This window comes from Chiloscyllium plagiosum, unplaced genomic scaffold, assembly GCF_037043375.1.
Source record: "Chiloscyllium plagiosum isolate Xiang-an unplaced genomic scaffold, Cpla_swu_hap1 HiC_scaffold_45, whole genome shotgun sequence".
Classification (NCBI taxonomy): Eukaryota; Metazoa; Chordata; class Chondrichthyes; order Orectolobiformes; family Hemiscylliidae; genus Chiloscyllium; species Chiloscyllium plagiosum.
Genome location: NW_028270183.1, coordinates 75,518,716 through 75,531,574, shown reverse-complemented (window position 1 = coordinate 75,531,574; position 12,859 = coordinate 75,518,716). Strand labels below are relative to the sequence as shown.

The 12,859-nt window shown below is 43.8% G+C and overlaps 1 long non-coding RNA gene across 2 annotated transcripts; it reads left to right on the top strand.

The window, feature by feature from the left end:
• The first annotated feature begins 799 nt into the window (after positions 1 to 799).
• On the top strand, positions 800 to 10,468 carry LOC122551873 (uncharacterized). 2 transcript variants are annotated; one of them, XR_015754394.1, is made up of 3 exons: positions 800 to 832; positions 3,711 to 3,788; positions 7,946 to 10,468. It is a non-coding gene; the product is annotated as an uncharacterized LOC122551873 (long non-coding RNA). The 2 variants fall into 2 exon arrangements; XR_015754395.1 differs by lacking the exon at positions 800 to 832 and adding an exon at positions 2,686 to 2,862.
• The last annotated feature ends 2,391 nt before the right edge of the window (positions 10,469 to 12,859 follow it).

The following is a 12,859-nucleotide window of genomic DNA, read 5'->3' as shown; positions in this document are numbered from 1 at the left end:
TCGTTGGACTGACACTGAATAAACAGCAGTGAACTGCTAAACTCACATTATAATTTGGCATTGTTAATCACAGTCCGTATTAATTCCAGGGGTTTATAAGTTGGAACTCTTCAGAGCTGCTTGCAGCATTTTATAGAGCAAAATGTCCAATTTCCTCTGAAATCCTGTCTGTTTGCTTTTTCGCGGCCATTCTTACCAGGTTTGCTAACACTGCGCACACTGCCATTCCAGCTAAACAGTTCATGTGTATGTCTGGTTGAATGACCAACACACCGCCCCTCCACCCCAATGATAATGTCTGCGAAATGAAGTTGGGTGCACGGTGTTTCCTTCGATGTGCCAACTCTCCAAACCCAAGTCATTGCCAGTCACTGATAGTACGAACAGCCAGTTCTTGGGATCAGTCACCTAACTGTCTTCAGATCCGCAAGCGACTTCCTGGATGGGATCGTTGTTTGGTCTTTTTTTGGCACACGGTACGCCCCTTGAGGGAAATGCACAACATATCCAAACGGGAACTCTGCTTCTCTCTCTCTTTCTTCGAGAATTTATGATCTTACTTTCTAGGCAATGAGGAAATGTGGCGCAATGTTCAACCCGGACAAACGTAGATGAATCTGTCGGTGTCAGGGACGGTTGTCTCGGACAAAAAACAGCGCTCCTATTGGGTGCCTCACCTGTTTTGCTATGCTCAATATTCTGTCATTGGACAATGAACCCTTTGTTGAGGTTTATTGCCTGTTGTATAAAAACAGGAGTTCATGTGGTTTCGATAGTCAGAAAACAGCGATGGTTCTCTTTGAGCTCCTCGTCCTTTTCTGCTTATCTCCAGGTAAGATGCGGACTTCTTTGTAAAATTTTCCTCTTTTGTACGTTGACAGAGAAAAGGAACGCTGAGTAGGTGTCTAGGAAACGCCTGACAAACAGCGGTTGTCGCTTCCCACTGCTCTGATGCTGATGGGAATTCACCGCTCTTTTGCTGCTCATCGTGTAATCTGAAATGTTCCCTGCTCAGTGACAGCGATGGGAAAGTTGCATTAATTTATCGGTTCTATAAGATGCTTAGATGTTTGTATTTATATAGTGCGAAATTCTGAGAGAGCTCAGAAAGCTTCCTTGGTTGCGTGGTTAGAGAGAAATCGATTTAGATTTAATTGGAACTCATCTATTAAACGGGGCTATCGACAAAATTGCTCTTATGCTGAGGAAGTGAGTGATCGGAGGCCGTGTCAGAATGGGACAGGGCGTGGGATCCACTCCACAACCGGGCCCTGCAGTACCCATGAGGGGATATACTGTGGATTCTGAAAGTCGTCAACGCAGGGCGGCACAGTAGTTAGTACTGTTACAGGACAGCTTCACGGACCGGTTTGAATTTCACCATCGGCGACTGATTGCATGGACTCTCCCCTGTGTCAGCTTCGGTTCCATTAGGTGATCTGGTTTCCTCTGACAGTCCACGGATGTGCAGATTATGTGTGTTTCCGAAAATGCAGGGTGACAGGGAAACTGCGGGATGCACTGCGGCAGGTGTGACGGACCAAATGGGCTCCCTTTACACTGTTGGGAATTAATAACAACCAAAACTGTTTTATAAAGTCAGCTGGTCTCGTATCATCCGCAGAGACAGAAAGCTGAGTTAATAGTTCATAACTGACACAAATGTCATTGATCTGAATCCTTGTCAAAACTGTCGACAATGCAGTCAATAGTGACAAGCACTCTTGTATTTCTTTCGACATAAGGGATAATGAGAACTGTGCCTAACAGCTATCGTGATTCCACATCTGGGAGAGATAATATATCCCTTTATGGCGCGGTTTTACCAACAGCATTTCAGTAAGCAAATTCTCATTCAGACCTGACCAGTCTCTCTGGAAGATTTTCCAGTCCAGAATCTGTTGAGTCCCGGGCAGCCACAGTTCCTGTGGCCAGTTGTGTCCTTATGCAGGAGATACAAGAAACACATCAGTTCAAATGGCACAAAGAATCCTGACCATTCTGGTCTGAGTGTCCCATACTGAAAAATCACCACAATACATTGTCATTAGTCAGATGGTAACTATGGGGAATGATATTACACCTCTATGCAATCCTGGATTGTCCTATCCTTCTGGATCCTCCAACTCACTTCTCTACAGTTAACAAGAAAATCTGTAATTCTTCCACATCTGAGCATACCTTTAAAGTTAGCTCGGAAGAGAGAGAGAGAGATAAAGGCGAAAACTACTTCTGAAATCTTTATGAACACTTGCTGCCCAGTGTTGCCCTTCTCAATCCAGTTCTCTTTCCATCAGCCTCAATTCGGTTAATCTGATTAACCATTCAGGGCCAACGCTCATTGATGCATGTCTTTATGGAAGAGTTATTGGAAATGCTTGTAAAATGACTCGATTGCTCTGTGCAGGAGGAAATGTGTTCTGAAGAGGGTTACAGTGGACCCGAAACATTGACCGTACATTCTCTGACTCCACAGCTGTTTCCAGAGTTGCTGAGTTTCTAGAGCAATTTCACTGTATCTTCGCCACGGGTCTTGAAATTGCACGCACTCCCGAAGATACACAGCGAGAGAACTACTTTTGTGCTCTTTCGTCTGAATCTCTTTTGAAAAAAATTGCCCGTCGCCCCAACTCCACACTCAACTAAAATATGAAAACTGGTTCATTCATTGTCTGCAGGGAAACATTCCCTATTTAATCAGAATCTCTCCCATGTCTCTGAATTTTAGTTTGGGCCACAATGTCATGTCACCTGTGTGAGAACATCTCCCTAAAGCTCCAGTCGCAATGGAAGGAAGGTTTAGACATGGAAACACTGCAGCAGGAAGTCTGCAACTCGCTGCCTCATGAGTCCAATTTGGTGGTGAGTTTCAGTAAGAATGAGATGGAAGGTGCTGGGAAAATTGTGCTTATTTAAGGAAATATATCGTTTCCTTGAAGGCATTTCAGGGAAGGTACACAAGGATGATCCTTTTGTATGGAGGGATTGATAATGAGCAAACGCTAACAGGTTGGGATGTGAGGTGTTGGCAAGACAATCCAGGGTGGACTTACACAGTTGTGCTAGTGTCTGGGGAATGTTGTCGAACAGAGAGGCCAAGGGGTACAGGTATGTATTTACTTGAAGTGACGTCACAGGTCGTCAAGGTGATGAAAATGTATTTTTCGTGCTACGTCCCTACATTGGTCAGAGCATTGAACGCAGGAGATAAGATGTCATGTTAGAGCTGAATGAGAGTTTGGTGAGACCACTTTTCGTAAACTGCATTATTCTGCTCACTCTGCTGCAGGAAGAATAATATTAATTTTGAAAAGGAGCAAGTAAAGATTTACAAGGTTGTTACCGAGCCTGGAAGGTATGAGTTATAACGCGAGGCTGGGAAGGTTGGGAAGTTTTTTTTTCCTGGAGTTTAAGAAGATGAGTGGGTAACATAAAGAAATGTAGTAAATCATACGGCGCGGAGATGAGGCAAATTGCCGTTGTCATCTCTGTCAGTTGGATGGTCTAAAAACCAGCCAGCGTAATGTTAAGGTGAGTGACAAAAGACTTAAATGAGAAGAGAGGGGTAACCTTTTCATACAAAGAGCGGTGCGTGTGTGCAGCGAACTAGTCGTGGAAGTGGTGGAGACTGGTACAATTCGAAAATTCAAATGCATCTGAATGTAATCAGCTGAACACATTTCTCTCTTGTCCACATCTTGTTCTGACAGTGCATGGATTTTATCAAATAGCACATGAGGTTGATCACTAAAGCCGTGAAGATTCCGGGCACTTACGATCTGTGTGGGGTGAGTATCACAGAGTGGTCATTCATCACGCTATTTGACGTTGATGGCGAGCAATTGCAGTCCTCCGATTTCACCGGTCTGTGTACGTCAGAGAAAGAGCGATCGAGAGAGAGAGAGAAGGTGATCTCGCAATTCAATTAAGGGAATGCAGAGAGTCAGTGGGCCAAATTGCGCCGACTGCTCTCTGCTCCTTCACTTTTAGGAACTTTCTCTTCTCAACCTCTGTATCAGTCACAGAGTGTGCACGAGAAGTTCAATCATTCCATTGCAGTTTCCTGCTGAGGCAGAGCCTGAGAGTTTGGCTCTGTCCCTTATGGTAAAGAATACCCCCAGCCACAACTCCCCTACACACACACACAAACACATGCCCTCTGTCACATACGCGCACTCTCACGTCCTCTCCTTAAACCCACGCTCTCTCACGCGCACTCAGATACACACTCGCAAACACACACAACTCACTCTTACACACTCATACACAACTCATTCGTGCACGCACTCTGAATCCAACCGACATGCAGTTCCATACTTACACTCTCAATCACACACACACTTACACGAACATGGACACTCACGCATGCCATATACACACAGAGAAGCACCAGCACATACACACTCACTCGCACAATCACAGACACACACACACATAAACACGCACACAAACAGGAAAGAAGGGTGTGTAGATGTTATAGAATTGATTTGCACAAACCACAGTAGACGCTCCATAAATTTTCAGAATGAAATATCAGAGAATTTTTCTCGTTAAAGGAGGCCTACGTGCAGACATGTGCTGCTCGGCAGCAAATGATACTGTTGAAAGGTGAGAGAGGTTCCAGGATTTGAATCGTCTTCTCCTGTTCCTGTGTTTTACTCGTGAATATGAAGAGTTAGTGTTACACCAAGTGTAAGAGGAACCATTAAAGACCAATCGCTAGTCTTCCTTATTAAATTGGAGATGAAATTGAACGAGGCTTCTAATTAAACTAGACAAGTAGATCGAAGGATAAACATGTTATTACCTAAGAACATTACATCAGGGAGGAAGCTGAAAAGAGAGGGAGCCATGCTTTTTAAAGGAGTTGAAGATGTTGTCCAGAGGAATGAGAAATTTTATTTTAGAATGAGACGTGAAGGCTCAGTTCCAGCGCTTGAGAGTTAAATGTTAGCAAGAAAATACCGAATCAGAAAAGTAAGAGGAGCCAAGAGGGGACATGAGATGTCTTTGGCAGATTCGAGAAAGGAAAAGTGTACGGTTGTCTATAGGTATATCGGTTTAAAGAATGGTGAGAATAAGATTCGGGTCAATCAAAGATAGTAGTAGGAATTTGTGGGTGGAGTCAAAGGAGATTGGCGAAGAGCTAAATGAATATGTCTCCTCAGGAAACATGTTGTCATTGGGTAAACTGCGATACAGGCTAATAGACAAAAAGGGATTGAGGTTCTCAAGGAGGAGGTGTTAGCAATTTTAGATACTGTGAAAACCAGTATCTCCACTGGACCGCATGAGATTAGATTAGATTAGATTACTTACAGTGTGGAAACAGGCCCTTCGGCCCAACAAGTCCACACCGCCCCGCCGAAGCGCAACCCACCCATACCCCTACATTTACCCCTTACCTAACACTACGGGCAATTTAGCATGGCCAATTCACCTGACCTGCACATCTTTTTGGACTTTGGGAGGAAACCGGAGCACCCGGAGGAAACCCACGCAGACACAGGGAGAATGTGCAAACTCCACACAGTCAGTCACCTGAGGCGGGAATTGAACCCATGTCTCTGGCGCTGTGAGGCAGCAGTGCTAACCACTGTGCCACCGTGCCGCCCACGAATTGATCCCAGGATTCCCTGGGAAGCCAGGAAGGAGAGTGCAGAGTCTTTTACTTTGATCTTTATGTCGTCATTGTCTGCAGAATTAGTGCTAGAATATTGGAGGATTGCATATGTTGTTCCCTTGTTCAAGAAGGGGAATAGAGACAACCATAGCAATTATAGAGCAGTGCGCCTTAATTCGGCTGTGGGTAAAGTCTTGGAAAGGATTGTAAGAGATATTATATACAATCATCGAGAAATGAATAAATTGATAAGAAATAGGCAGTACCATTTTTTGTGAAGTGTAGGTCGTGCCTCACCAAACTTCTTGGGTTCTTTGAGCAAGTGACCGAAAAGGTGGCTTATGGTAAGGCGACTGATGTGGTGGATATTGATTTCAGAAAGCGTTTGGCAAATTCGCTACCGTGGCTATTGCATAAAATGCAGAGGCGAGGCTTTGAGGGTGATCAGGCGGTTTGAATCAGAAATTGGCTAGCTGCAAGAGACACAGAATGTGGTTGATGGGAAATGTTCATCCTGGAGTTCAGGTACTAGTGTGCACGGCAATGATCTGCTTTGCAACAACAGTTAATTTTCATTTTTTCATGAATGACCTCAATGAGGGCATAGTATCATGAGTTAGTAAAGTTGTGGAAGACCCTGTGGTCGTTAGAGTTGTGGATAGTGCTGAAGGATGAAGTAACACAAATGCAGGTAACTGTGCTAATGGTGCGATGCTTGGTCGTGTAGATGAGTAGAGGGATCACATTTTCCATGAACGTTTGCCCATGGGCGTAGCCACCCAGGTTAAGAGGGTAGCTCAGAAGGCATACGGTGTGTTAGCTTTTATTATGAGAGGGACTGCGTTTCACAGCCATGAGGTGATGCTGCAGATGGACAGAACTCTGGTGAGGTTGCAAATTGCAGATTTGCTTCCAGTTCTGGTTAGAAGATGGATGTGGAAGCTACAGAGAGGGTTCAGAGGACATTTACAGGATGGTGCCTGGTATGGAGGGAAGGTCTTACGAGAAAAGGCTGAGGGTTTTGAGGCTGTTTTCGTCAAAGAGAAAAAGGTTGAGAGGCGACTTATTGAGACGTATAAGGTAATCAGAGGGTTAGATCGGGTGGACGGTAAGAGCATTGGTATGTGTATGGAATGAGCTGCCAGAGGAAGTGTGGAGGCTGGTGCAATTGCATCATTTTAGAGGCATTTCCATGGTACATGAATAGAAGGGCTTGGGGCCATATGGGCCGGGTGCTGGCAGGTGTGAATAGATTGTTGCTCACATCCAGGAAAACAGCGTGGTGCTTGCTCTGTGTGGTTGACGAGAGAGTTGTGCTTCCATTAATGTCACCTTTGTAGATTTGCTTACAGGAACTGCAATTCTGTCTTTGACTGGTCTGTAGACGTATAGGTGGATGTATCGGTGAAAATGGTGACTTTCCTCCTGAGTTTCGTCCATAGAAAACCCATCCAGTGTGAAGGAAGTTTGCACAAATTCACTGCCAGTCGTTTTGTCGAATATGGAATATTTATGGGCCGCAGCCTGACAGGGAACTTTAACCGTTTCCAATCAACAAAACATCTGTCTTTAAAATAAAATGATATGGGAAAACTGCAGGCAAAGTGAATTGCTTCAATTTCGTAAACAATGTTCGCATGGACACGAGGGGCCGAAGCGTCTGTTTCGATGCTGTGTACCTCTGGGATCCTTTGAACAATCTCTATGCATTGAGATTGTCCTTTCAGCAATAGGTGCCAAGAAAAGAGACCTCCTTCACCCTCTCCCACTTATTGTGCCTTCCTGCCAAGTTGCCCATCACCCGAGACCCCAGAAAAGCACCATTCCCTTCCATGCTCCTCGAACTCAAACCTGTGATGACTGATATTCACTGAGGTCAAAACCAGACTGACTAATTGTCTGCACTTAATTCGGATCCCTCCTCATTTTTTGTCGCTGCATTCACCCCATAATAACTCAGGGATAAAACTGTGCATCATCTCAACCTTGTCACCGTGATTCCAGCGTGTTCACCTAAAGGGTAAGACGCTGGTTAAATGTTCACGCAAATTGGTAACCAATGGTGAAAATAGTGCCCGACGACGTCGATACCACATGTGCAGATGAGTGGGTGAATTGCTTCAAACTCCCAGCTGACTTGACCTTTCGATCACTTTGCGTCAGTTAGAGTGCTTATTTCGACGACTTCATGGCACCTCCCAGCCCCGTCTTACCTTTACAGTGTCGTCAACAACATAACGTTTTAAGGATGGCTTATGTCTCTCAAATCAGTTCTGCATTTTCCTGACATGTCTGCATTTTGTCCATTCCTCCGTCTTTCAGAAAGCTTGCTTTTATGTGTGGCATGGCTGGATCGAACAACATTCTGCAAAATTAAAAATGCACTTCCACGGCAAGGTATCACAACGACATTGAAGCAGAATAAAAAGTGATTATATATTTGCTTCGAACTCTCATTGAGGAACAGCAACAATAGTTCAGTCTTTCTGCCTGTTGTAAAATTGTATTTATGTTCTTTTGCCTGCCTTTACAGTTTGTCAGTAATCACTCGCACATCACACTCACTACCGTTGTGTGCAGGTTGGTTATCAAACTAGATTATTGCCTCGCCCTTACCGTCCACACGAATCCATCCTTCTGGGTGTCCTGTGTACAGTTCTGGGCAGCACGTTGTTGGAAATGTGTTGGAGAGAGTGCAGTGGGTGGTTCACAGATCGCTTCGAAAGCGAGTTTTTAAAATGGGAGTACTAAATTTGGAGGGGAGAGCGGAAGGCAAGAGAGTTTTAGATAGAGAATTTCAAGACTATGAATTCTTAGCACAGAATAGCCATTAAAACATTGTCTACCTTTCTTTACAAGGCCAATCAGTGAGATGGCTCAGTTTTATAATTATTTTCAACGGATGTTGTTGAGAGAATAACTTTCTCATCCAGCCAGTAGTTACGTGGTGGAATGTTGTGTCTGGAAATGTTGGGAAGGCACGTTCACTTGAATACATTTAGGAGAATGCTTTGGATGGGAAATGAGAAGTAATAATCCTGAGTCATCCTGATATCACTGCTTTTGGGATGCAACTGCTGTGCTTGCTGCCTGAGACCTAACCGTCTGCTTAGAGAGCCATGTCCCTGATGTTATACACACTTTCTTAGTATTGGCTGTTCACCTTCTCCCTGAACGAAACAGTAGGGGCTTTATAACCTCAGGGCTTCCGGATATTTGGATCATGTCTTTCGACATTTCTTCCCTTTCCCCCTTCCAGCAGAAACTAACATGATCATCGATCTTGATTGACCGTTGCTGCTCCTCCTTCCCTCGACAGCCTATTGGCAATGTAACAGGATCTGAAGCAGTATCTCTTTTGATAGTGAATGGCCAGAATCTGGCAGTATTCCTGTCTCGTCATCTCCCTATTGCACTCCCCTTCCTGCCCGTGCAATCCTACACCATTGTTTTACTGCGACCCCTCTCCAACCTCTGCATAAATTGCAACATCCGCCGACATTTCTGCCATCTACAAATGGAGCCCATCACCAGTGATGTATTTCCCTCCACTCCACTATCTGCTTTCCGCAAAGACCGTTTCCTCCACGACCATCATGTTAGGTTCACGCTTTGTAAAAAAAAACGCCCTCCCCTCCTGGCACCTTCCCCTACCACCGTAAGAATTGTAAATCCTGCGCCCACCCCTACCCCCTCACCTCCGCCCAAGACCCCAAGAAGCCTTCCATACCCATCAACGTTTCACCAGAGCTTCCACACCAGAGCTTTACTGTATCCGTTGCTCACAATGCGGTCTCCTCTACACTGGGGAGACTGGACGCCTTCTGGCAGAGTGCTTCAGAGATCTTCGCCGGGACATCCGCACCAATCAACTGCACCGCCCCCTGGTCAAACATTTCAACTCTCCTTCCCACTTACAGGCCCTGGGACACCTCTATTGCCACTCCCTCACGGCTCCACGCCTGAAGGAACAACGCCTCATCTTCAGCCTCGGGAACCTTCAACGACAGGGCATTGATGTGAACTACACCATTTTTCTCATTTCCCATCCCCCATTTTACCCCAGTTCCGATCTTACAGCTCAGAACCGTCCATAAGTCATATCTGTCCTGTCAATCTTCATTCCCACCTATCTGCTACACCGTCCTATCTGACCTATCACCATCAACCCACTTCCATCCAGCTATTGCACTCTCAGCTGCATTACCCCTTCCCCCCACCCCGATTTTATCTGTCTACACCCGAGGCTCCCAGCCTCATTCCTGATGAAGGGCTCCTGCCCAAAACTTGTCCTGCTCCTCGATTGCTGCATGACCTGCTGCGCTTTTCCAGCACCACGCACTCTTGACACGCTTCTCCTCTCCATCCACTTTACCCAAAACTCCCTCAGGCTCACGAAAGTCCTGCGCCCCCGTTCCGAATGCCCACACGTCCAGAAGAGTGCACTGGAGACATTTACTGCTCACATCCTGCGTCCCAAGCGCCATAAATACTCCCGGATTTCTCCTCCGAATTTCTTGACTGGGAGGAGCAACCCATAGCTTTGAGGTCACCTGTGAGTTCCCCACTGTGGTTATACTTTTTATACATCAAGTAAAGTCAAACCACGTCGACTACTTCAGAGCCCCAACTTTTCTTGACCGAACAAACGATGACTCCTAAGATAAAGACCTCCCAAACTCTAAATGCTAATTGTTGTATAAATACTCAACAGCCTTGTTCCTACAACCTGAAAGTTCCACTTTCCTCATGATACTGTGGAACCAAGATTTCCCTCAGGAAGTCTGTACCTTACATTTCCTTAATATTCCTTTAATGGATTGAATAGCCTAAGTCTGCTCCTATATAACAGACTTAAACATGCTTTAAATGTTTCAGTGTTTTCAGTGCTCTATATTATAACTATATTATAAGCAGAGGACCCATGTCACCTCCTGAGTTTAATTTATTTTCCGTCCTATCTGACAATTTTAATTGAACAGGGAACACACAGGCGCTTTTGCCAGTGCAGTTACAATGCAGACAACAATGAGTGTTATTGCATGTAGTTCACAGTTTGCAAGAACGGTTACAAATGCAGTTGGCTGAATGGGGCATTAAAATAACTTCCTCAGTGAGCAGAAAACGTCACTACTGCAAGGTTGTGAAAGAACATGTATTGTTCAGCCGTTGATATAGCCTTAAATTCAGATAAATCATTGTCACAGGCTGCACAGTTATAAACACACAACTGAAATTAAATGCTGAAGAAAATCTTCCAGGGAAATATATAATCTAGAATTCAATTGTCCTCACTTCCACACCGTTTACAATGGAACGTAGAGCGTTATTAGAGAACGTGGTAGCTCTTATCATCGGATCGGAAATCATTAATGATCTCAGATGGCCTGGCAAGATATCAAAAGGATAAATTAACACGCATTTTCTTCACGATGCAAGATCGAGACTTGGTGAAGAACACAGCGTTGAAATTGAATGTGAAATGAGCAATAGCAAGAAATACTTGAAGCATCATTGTGGGTCATGTTCTTGGCATCTGGGAGTATTAAAAAATCAGGTTTGGCAATTGGTTCATATAATTGAAATCCCCCTCAGTCTAGAATCCAAGCCTCACTAAATGTTGTGAAAATCAGGGCCTTGGATAATGTTAAATGAATATAATCGGAATACTGCAATACAATTATGAGTATACCTTGTTCGCATAATCTGGTACGATCCATCACATTTACTAATTATAACTGAATTGCAATTAATATAACATTTATTATCACTATCCTTCCGACCTGACAGAGGATGTATTGCACAGTGATCAGTCAGTTCAGATTTGGACGGCTTTTTCTGTGGACAGGATATTGTGAATAGAACACTGCACATTACTTTTCCATGTTATTGAAAACATATAGTTTGGACTGAGTAAATAGTAATTGCTTCAGACTGCGATTTAGAGCCGTGGTCATCGTTACATTTCCAGCCTGTTCTTAGTGCTGCCAAACGTTTAAAGGTTTCAGGATCAAAAGGTATTCCTTGGTACCTTGTAAAGAAAAGATCTGAAGCATGGATACAGTCACAGTTGCTGATTTTACCGAGCACTCCCTGCATGTGTGTCAAATTTCTAGTTTGCAAGGTTGTTTGTTTTCATTTGATGTCAGCTGGAACTTAATTCAAACGTCATATGTAACCGAAATATTTTGAAAATATTCACAGAATGCATGAGATGAATTGTTTACACTGTCAGACAGATATACAGGACGTCACAATCACTTCAGACTTGTGTTATGAAGGTGAATGCGTACTGTTCCTTTAAGAGAGTTGAAAAGCTAGCAAGGACTGAAAGAACCACAAAAAGTCCGGCAGAAGGTAACATTGTAACATTTCTTCGAAACGGCTTGAGGAGCTGGATTATGTTGAGACAAACACAAATTCAGTTTCGTCCAATCAGTTTACATTATACCCCAAGACACCAAACTTCAATCACTTTGCAATTGAGTATTCTGATAATATTAAAACATAAGTAATGATCTGGTACTTGGAGTGTAAACAGATATTTTGAACAGATGGTCAGCGTGACAAAGATACTTGCCAAAAGACCATGAAATGTCGGCTGCGAGTAAGGGGTCTCTGAGAGGTATCTGTCTGGAGAAGGATTTCGCACAGAAAAACATGGAACCCGACCGGGATTAACAAGGTGCAGATTAAAATCGACTGATGACACTCGCCACACTGACTGGTTATTCAACTTAATTATTTTTCAGCAAGTCGTAATCAGATTTTTAAAAGAATCGGACTCGTATTGTACACGGGGAGTTAAAAGATAAGTTTAAGACGAAGGCCTTGTTAGTTAATACTACCTAATGACTTAAAACAACTAACCTTGTTCAATTTTGCTTTAAATAGTGATTTAGAGGATAATTCGTTGCCTTTCGATTTTGAACAGATTACAGCACGGGATGAACCATTCCTGTGTAGTGTGTGTAAATCAGCAGAGGGGTTTACGCCGTGTCATAACAGTTTGGGGCTAATGTGTAGATTTTGGCTCTTGGATTCATGCTCTGAACAGGTTTTGACAGACATTTGGACAGATTTGATAAGATTTGGGTTTTGAAAAAAGCCCAATAGATTTAAACACTTACAGGTTAATATCCTAGATCTTAAAATAAAACACCGATGAGACGATTTGTTTAATTTTGGTGACTTGTGGTTGATTAAATTAGAAGTGCGAGAAGTAGCCCTTAAAAT